Source organism: Megascapheus bottae, chromosome 30 (genome assembly GCF_031878675.1).
Source record: "Megascapheus bottae isolate mThoBot1 chromosome 30, mThoBot2.hap1, whole genome shotgun sequence".
In the NCBI taxonomy this organism is placed as follows: Eukaryota; Metazoa; Chordata; class Mammalia; order Rodentia; family Geomyidae; genus Megascapheus; species Megascapheus bottae.
The window spans coordinates 2,319,386-2,325,385 of NC_143538.1; positions in this window are offsets into that span (position 1 = coordinate 2,319,386).

Consider the following 6,000-nt stretch of genomic DNA (forward strand, 5'->3'; position numbering starts at 1 on the left):
ACTGACTTGCTGGGATTGTAGGCATGAGCTTCTGAGCTAGCAATGGTGTGCATTTCTTCTCCTCCTCCTTCTTTTTGCTAGTCCTAGGCACTGTCCCTGAACTTCTTTTGCTCAAGGCTAGCACTTTACCACTTGCGGCTTTTTCTGTTTATGTGGTACTGTGGAATCAAACCGAGGGCTCCCTGCATGCTAGGCAAGCACTCGACCACTAAGTCACATTCCCAGCCCTTGGGTTTCTCTTTATCCTGAGCTGCAGGAGTATTCTCAGAACCTCTGTATCTGCATGTGTAAATCCTCTGCTGAGTAACTGGTATAAATAGTAACGCTGCCATGAGAAAGAATGTGATGGGGGTTGGGGGGGGTCACTAAAAGAGGTGTGTCAAGTTAATACATTCTTTTGGAGGCCTGTGTGACTGAGTGGGTTAGACATCCTTGAAATGTCATCTGGATCCTTTCTGATCTTCCTACCACAAGGGGTGTCGTGCTGGATCCCCTCTGCCAAATTAGATTTAAAAATCACACAACTAGGGTTGGACATGGTGGTGTACTCCTTTAATCGCTGCACTGGAAAAGTTGAGAGAAGGGGAGCTGAAGTTCAGGATTACAATGGGCTCCATAGGGAAATTTTGGTTTCTGGGGTAAGGCAGCCACACAACACAGGAAAAGCCAGTGCCTGGTCACTGAGGCCCAGAGCTGATGGAGTGGGATTACAGGTATGCAAGCTCCTCTTTGGGAATCTGATTCTGGGACTTCAGCTAGGTGCTGGTGACTCATGCATGTAATTCTAATGACTCAGGGGTCTTGAGACCTGAGGATTGTGGTATGAAGCCAGTCCAGCCTAGAAAACCTGTCAGAATCTTATTTCCAGTTAACATGCAAAAAGCTCAAAGTAGAGGTGTGGTTCAAGGGGTAGCGCACCAGAATTGAACATAAAATGCTAAGGGACAGCACCCCGACCCTGAGTTCAAGCCTCAGTACCAATATGGAAATGTTTTTAACATGTTAAGGGAAAGAATCTCAGTAAATGGACATTCTGAAACAATGAGCCCTTAGTTATCATTTAAATCTTCACAATGATTCCTGTTTTGCAAGTGAGCTAAAGCTGGCTTGAGGTTCATTTGTGCTAGAGGTGATAGAGCTGGGGTCTGACGCAAGCATGCTGTCATTCATGCTGTGAGTTCACCCTGCTTTGGCCTACCAGTGTAAATATTTGACTGGAACCACTTGAGTTTATTTTACTATGTACATTTTACAATAGTAACCACAGGCGCCAAAGTGGATATGTGTGAGCTTCATAATTTGGTTACAAACGCAAGTAAGCCCTAACTTCATGACTAGAAAATGACACTGGAACATTGACTGTCAGGCTCATTGACCCCTGTGACTGCACAGTACAACAGAAAGAACTTGAACACAGGTCAATAGCAAAAATTAGTGAGAAGCTAAGTGTTCACTGCAGGGAACTGGTTTAACAACAGATGCCCTTTAAGCTAGGTGCCTTTAGCAAGGATCGCAGGTGTGAGCCACAGATACCTGGCCCAAGATTGGTAATTTTAACAATAATTTGAGTTGTTTATTAAAAATGAAGAACTTGTTTAGCCAGATGCAGTGGCTCATGCCTCAGGCGGCTGAGATCTGAGGATCGTCGTTCAAAGCCAGCCCGAGCACTAAAGAACGGAGACTCTTCTCTCCAATTAATCACTAAAAAAATGGGAAGTGGGGCTATGGCTCAGGGGTAGGGCAGTAGCCTTGAGCTGAAGAGCTCAGGGACAGCACCCAGGCCCAGAGTTCAAACCCCAAGACTTCCTCCCCCCCCCCCCGCAAAAAAAACACCTCTTCATTAAGAGAGCAAAAAGACAAAGCCACAGCCACCCCCTTATCAAGACACACACATTTGTGTGGGACACAGGTCGTGAAGAATTGGGTAGTTTGTGGCAAGACCCAGGAGGGTCTGTGGGTTTGGGGCACCACTTACTGTAGAGGGTTGCCCTCAGAAACACTCTTCGCTACACTACAATACCACTAGTCCGCGTTAAAAAACAAATGAACATTATGTTAAAGGCAAAAGACAATGACCACTCCATCAACGTGTTGTGTGTGGACCTCCATGATTATCAGATGAGAGAGGAAACCACAGGGAGGCGCTGTGGGATAGCAGCCAGAATGATGGAGATCGAGCACTCGAGTGCCACTGGGGCAGCATGGGATCCTCCTCGATGCTCTTAAGCATACGGGGACTGACCACTTGGAAGATCAATCTGGCAGTGGTTCGTGGGCACTGGTGACACATGCAGGACTGTAATCCCCACTTCTCGGGAGGCTGAGAGCTGAGGATTGTAGTCTGAAGCCAGCAGGAAAGGGGGTATGACTTTCTCCAATTAACCAGCCAAAAGCCAGAAGGGGAGCTGTGTGGCTCAGAGTGGTAGAGCACTAGCCTTGAGTGCAAAAGCTCAAGGAGAGCACTGGGGTCCTGAATTCGAGCCCCAGGACTAGAACCAAAATGCACTGCATACCTGCACATGCTCACAACACACACACACACACACACACACACACACACATACACACACACGAGACACATTCTATCTCTTTGGTGGAAGAGGGAGGTTTATAGGATGTTGGTGACTGGCCTGTTTGTTTTCCAAACCTTTCTACCATTGCGGAAAGGAAAGACAGACTGACTGGGAGAAGTAGAACACAGGTTTATTTTTACACCGGTGGATCCAGAGGAGCTTATACTGGAAATTCTGGGCCACAGGCTATGGGGCTACAGGGTATTTATAGGGTCAGATTACAAGAGCAGTGGTGGCTGCTGATAGGAGAGTTTAAACTGGGAGGTGGGCTCTAAGAAGGAACAGTGTTAGGGGAAAGAACAAGCCTGTTTACAGAACAGAAACAGCTGGCTCTCTTGTATAGGCAGGGCTGAATTTATCTGAGTTTATGTTTGATGCAACTAATAATTTTATTTGTGGGGGGGAGAATTTGCACCAGCCTAGGGCAGATATAGGCAGTGTTTTGGTTCATTCCACTCTTTTGTTACTTTTCCAGTGTGTAGTTAAGCAGCGACCTATTTTTTTTTTTTTTTTGCCAGTCCTGGGCTTGAGCTCAGGGCCTGAGCACTGTCCTTGGACTTTCTCAAGGCTAGAGCTCTACCACTTGAGCCTCAGCACCACTTCCGGCTTTTTTCTATGTATGTGGTACCAAGGAATCAAACCCAGGTCTTCATGCATGCTAGGCAAGCACTCTACCACTAGGCCAAACTACCGGCCCCAGCAGCGACCTATTCTTATCAGTTCCTCCTGGACCAGTGACTTCGAGTGGTCAATGTAGCTTGACTATGAACTGACAAAGAGGGCTGAAGACTGAGGATGCAAGGACCAAAGGCCAGTGGTAGAGGCCACAGGAGAAGCTGGACAAGGGGCAGAGCCAGGAGCTCCCCTTCCAGGTGCTCCTCCACTGACTCCCTGAGTTTGCTAAATTCCTGACTCCCCCACTCAAATGGATTTTGTCAGTCCTGAGGCTTGAACTCAGTGTGTAGGCACTGTCCTTGAGTCTCTGAGCTCAAGGATAGCACTCTAACACTTACCCCGCAGGGCACTATTCCCAGCCTTTTCGTTTAGGGGGACTGAGGAATCAAACCCAGGGCTTCATGCATGCTAGGCGAGCACTCACAGTCCCAGACCCCAATCTTGTAGTTGTTGGATCATATTTCTCGGCAGTGAGCAGGTCCAGGACTCGGGTTCTGTGGAAGCCCTGCCACTAGGGAGTCCATCTGGTTTTGTAGGGTGGTTGTGGACTCAGCCACGTGGCCTGTCTCTTGTGTGACAACTGCAGACAACTATAAGGGAATCCTTCCTGCACCTCCTCCAGCTGTTGTGCCTAACCCACCAAGTGGTGGAATGAGTAGATGGCACATCAAGCTTTGGTTATTAGCTAATAAGCCCATGGGAGGGGTGAAAGGCCAGTCTATTAATGCCATGCAAGCAGCTGGCAGGCACTAGCAAACCTTTGTTTGTGGCTGGGCTCTGGGAACACAAGGGTTTGATGGGTTTTATAATTTGCCATTGTGCAGCTATGGGCTTGCCCAGTGGCCAAGTCTTCCACAAATCCTGTTCCCAGGATGTAGACACGGGACACATGTCTGTGGAGCTAAGAGTCCTCAGACTCACTTACATTGAACAGCCTGCGCCAGGAGAGCAAGTCTCAATGGGGACGAATCTGAGTCAGGGATCCATCAGGCATCACCTGTCTCCCTGGGGCAACTGGGGTCTGTGTGACCCTAGCGGCATTTAGCTTGTGTGTTTTCAGCATAGACCCTGTTGATGTAATGGGGAAGGACCCTTCCCCATTCATAGCTTTGGTCCACAAACATGGTGACCAGGATTCTAGATGGGGGTGAGGCAGCAAACTGTATGGTTGTGGCCTAGTGGAAGGATTTTTTTTTTTTTTTTTTTGGCAGATCATGGGCCTTGAACTTTGGGCCTGGGCAGTGTCCCTGAGCTGTTTTTGCTCAAGGCTAGAGCTCTACCACTTGAGCCACACCACTTCTGAGGAATGAAACCCAGGGCTTCATGTATGTGTCCCCAAGATAGCTCAGGGGCCTCTAAGCAGACACGGCCTTAAAACATACGAGCATCACCACAGAAGCACAGGATGGACACAGATGGATTCCGTAGCCACAAACCCCAATCTGAGAAGCTCCCCTTCTGTTCACAGGGAATGAGATCTGAGGCCTGGCTTTTCGCAAGGGGCTTATGGAGTCTGGACAAGTTTGGTTTACTTCTCCTTGGCACCTGGCAGAAGCAGGTGTCTAGAGGGCCAGAACTCTGGGACAAAGGAAGCCCTAAAATAGCACGGGGTAGTGTGTTGTAGATCAGTCCTGAGGTTCCAATGGAGATGGGGGAGGGAGGAGGAGTTAACTTTTAAGGGCTCAGAATGGTTAGAATCTTGCTGGGGCTTCTGAAGGATCAAATTTACTGAGATGTGAAATTTGCCTCAGTGTCTCCCCCTAGTTACAAAAACTAAACAAAACCATCAGACTGGGACTTTGGCCTAGTGGTAGAGTGCCTGCCTAGCATGCATGAAGACATGAAGACCCGGGTTCGATTCCTTGGTACCAAATACATAGAAAAAAAGCCAGAAGTGGTGCTGTAGTTCAAGTGGTGGAGTGCTAGCCTTGAGGAAAGCCCAAGGACAGTGCTCAGGCCCTGAGTTCAAGCTCCAGGACTGGCAAAAAAAAAGGGGGGGAAGGAGAAAAAAAAAAACAAAACTCAGTTTGCCAGCTAGCTATAATTGCGCAGCTTTGTGGTTTTATGCTTGCCAGATGGTCAGTTATGCAGCTTTGTGGTTTATCACTAGTGTTAAAGTTCCTGTGTTATTAACTCTGCAAAACAAGGGGTTTTTTTTGTTGATTTTCAATTGTGCGGCTTGGACTTGAAGCCTGGGCACTGTTCCTCAGCTCATTTACTCAAGGCTGGCTAGTACTCTACCACTTTGAACCACAGTGCAACTTACTGTTTCCTGGTGATTAACTAGCGGAAAGTCTCACTGACTTTCCTGCCACGGCTGGCTTTGAATTGTGAGTCTCAGATTGCAACCTCCTGAGTAGCTAGGATTACCAGCTTGAACCTTAAACTCCGGGCCTGAGCACTGTCCTTGGGGCTTTTTCAAGGCTAGTGGTCTACCACTTGAGCCACAGCACCACTTCCAGCTTTTTCTATGTATGTGGTACCAAAGAATCGAACCCAGGCCCTCATGCGTGCTAGAAAGGCACTCTACCACTACGCCAAACTCCCAGCCCTCCAGTTCTTCTTATGAAGGGGTCAAAAACACCCCTATTTTTGGAGCCTCTTGCTTTTTGGTCTTCTAATAATTTTTTTGTACCTGCCATGCCCCCTCTTGGAGTATATAAGCCTGACACCCCCGCACATGCACGTGCACACGCGCACACACACACACACATATTTATTTTATTTTGCTGTCCCGGGACTTACTCTGGGC